The 2,795-nt window shown below is 43.9% G+C and overlaps 1 protein-coding gene across 2 annotated transcripts in view; it reads right to left on the bottom strand.

The window, feature by feature from the left end:
* Window positions 1-2,591: 2,591 nt before the first annotated feature.
* Window positions 2,592-2,795, bottom strand: part of dnmt3aa (DNA (cytosine-5-)-methyltransferase 3 alpha a) — a 22,073-nt gene continuing 21,869 nt past the window's right edge. For both annotated transcript variants that reach the window (XM_083688373.1, XM_083688374.1), the window contains one exon: window positions 2,592-2,795. This exon is cut by the window's right edge and continues 2,110 nt beyond it. The gene's annotated coding sequence lies outside the window, so the exon portion shown is untranslated.

The raw sequence follows: 2,795 nt of genomic DNA, 5'->3' as shown, positions 1-2,795 counted from the left end.
TGATATACAGTATAGTGAAAATGAACTTGGCTTCTGGACCTTCACCTTTACCAACCCAATGCTTTTGACTGCTGACACAGTTTAATATAATATAATATATTCTGTTTAGCTGACGCTTTTATCCAATGCTACTTACATTGCAGTGAGTGCCTCCATTTTTCAGTATATATGGTCCCAGCAGTTTATGTCACTGCTGTGGACTCAAAGACTGCAGATGAATAACGACAGACACTTTGTTCAGCACAAAAACAGTTGATTTATTCAAGTGTTTCCAGCACCAGTACAGAAGCAGGAGGGTGTCATAACTGTATCTGTTCTTCCACCTGGGCTCTGAGACCAGGGCTAGCATGGAAGGACTGGTCCTACTCTGACTGCTATATACGCCACCTATAGGGCTATATGTCACAATGAACTCACAGTAAGACAGCTCTCACTTTCTCTCGCACACACACGCACACACACACACACGCATGCATGCATGTCGCATGCACACACACACGCACACGCACGCACACACACACACACAAGCACACGCACACACACACTTCGGCTGCCTTTAGATACCTAGACCACAGGAACAGAACAGACGTCTAATAAAACTAAAACCAGCATCAAACTGAACACAAAACTGTTTGCAGTTGGGAATGTTGACTACTGGAGGGTGGAGGCGTATGTGGCCGCCATAGATAAGGAGAGCACAAATATAACAGTAACATTTGCCTAGTGTAGTGTCTCTCAACGTTGATCCTGGGGGACCCACTGTGTACCGTTCGTACGCTGCATTTCACTCCAGCTGAGCATCAATTAAACACAGATTATATCTGCTGGGGATCAAATGGGAAACAAATGGGACTGAAAGACACTGAGAGTCTTTAGAACATTTTCAGAAATACACACTTAGGCACATGGAATATTTCAAAATGGTTGTTTTTTTGACCGTGTAAGAACGTTTTGGTAATGGGGGTAAATTGGATGAGCTGACAACAGCTGAAAACACACATAGCGTGTCCCCAGGACCACGGTTGAGAAACCTTGTTCCAAAGTATCTGTAACATCCCACAGCACATGACTCCCACAGTTAGGCACAGCGACAGCAAGCTCTATAGGCTAAAACACATGAATCAGTCCGTTTTATTCACGCTTCATTTCTTAAATTTTTTTCAAGTACAAAGTTAAAATGCCTTTTAGTTAATATTCATACAAGAGTAAAATAATAATAGTGCCTTGTCATTACTACGGCAACTTAAATACAGTCATTGTAAAGACAAACTCGATTTATTCTCCTAACAATATACTTTTTTATATTTTTCAGATAAAATTGTTTAGCACCTTTTGAAACACCTTCGGTTCCTCCTCTCTTAAAACCTAATTTCATCGATGAGATGAGTGTCTGTGTGTGTGACAGCATTATCTATGAGTGTGTGTGTGTCTGTCTGTCTGTCTGTCTTTCTGTCTAACTGTCTGTCTGTGTGCTCACACAGATGTGTGTGTATATGTGTATGTGTGTGTGTGTCTGTGTGTGTGTGTGTGTGTGTATGCGACCGCATCCAGCCTTCGCCTCGCTAAAGTGGTCAACAGGAGAACAGCAACTTCACTAACTAAGTACCGACCAATTACATCATCAGACAACAGAGAATTATTGATTATCACTCCAGCCCACTGCCTCATGTGCTCTACCCAGCAACTCCCTTCAGTATAATACATCATTCACTACCTTCTAGTCTCTGCTAGGTCTGTGCCGTGACAGAGCACCAATCTGTAACCCCTGACAGGAGAGACAGCACCCACACAAAGCAGATTGTGTTCATTGATCAGTTCCTAATCCAAGGTGATAATCTGTAGTACACACTGACTGACTGACTGACTGACTGACTGACTGACGGACTGATTGACTGACAGCACCTGGGGAACCCTGGTTGGAGCACCAAATGGAGCAGGATATAATGTCACACCCAGTTGCACCATGGGAAGTGTGAGACAGGCAGCGTGAACAGTGTCGGAAAAACAAGTCGTCAGAGGAGCATAAAAACTCTGCCATGTGTTGTTTATCTGTACTGTAGGGAAGTGTGTGTTTGCAGTAAAACTGTGTACACCTGCAGGTGTACTGTAAAAACCAGTTAGGTATATAAAAGTACCTGAAAGTTAACTGTATGAAGAATGTAAACCGATGAGTCGCTGCAAACCTGCTGGTTTACAGCATGTATTACTGTGTATGTTATTGTGTGTGTGTGTGTGTGTGTGTGTGTGTGTGTGTGTGTATGTGTTTGAGTGAGTAAGCTGGTGTTTCTGCTGCTGAGGAAGGTCATTGGGGTCCCTGGACGGACTAGAAGCACCAGTGACAGGTCTTGGCTGTGAAAACAAAGTACCTGTCTGTTCCACCTCCCCTGACCCTAGCCTGGCCCTGCACTGCAGCCACAGGGCCAGTATAACTTTAGCACCCAGCTCCATAGATTGGTCAGGCATGAAAAGCACCTGGAGTCCTACAGTACACTGAGAGCACAGGTATGTACGTTTGTTTTAGTGATGTTTTATACAGTCGAAGCACGGCTGGTCACTGAACAGAACCATGAGCTCTGAATACTGTATATATGTGTGTGTGTGTGTGTGTGTGTGTGTGCGTGTGTGTGTGTGTGTGTTAATAGCAGGATAGCACTTTGATTTGACAAGTCTCTCTGTGTGTACAGTACAGTATGTGTGTGTGTGTGTGTGTGTGTGTGTGTGTATGTGTGTCTGTGTGTGTGTTGATTATAGCCCAGGGGTGGTTTCAACTACAGCTACAACACACACAGGGAAGA

This window comes from Argentina silus (genome assembly GCF_951799395.1).
Source record: "Argentina silus genome assembly, chromosome: 17".
NCBI lineage: Eukaryota > Metazoa > Chordata > Actinopteri > Argentiniformes > Argentinidae > Argentina > Argentina silus.
The sequence above is the reverse complement of the archived record's forward strand: the minus strand, read 5'-3'. Positions and strand labels throughout refer to the sequence as shown.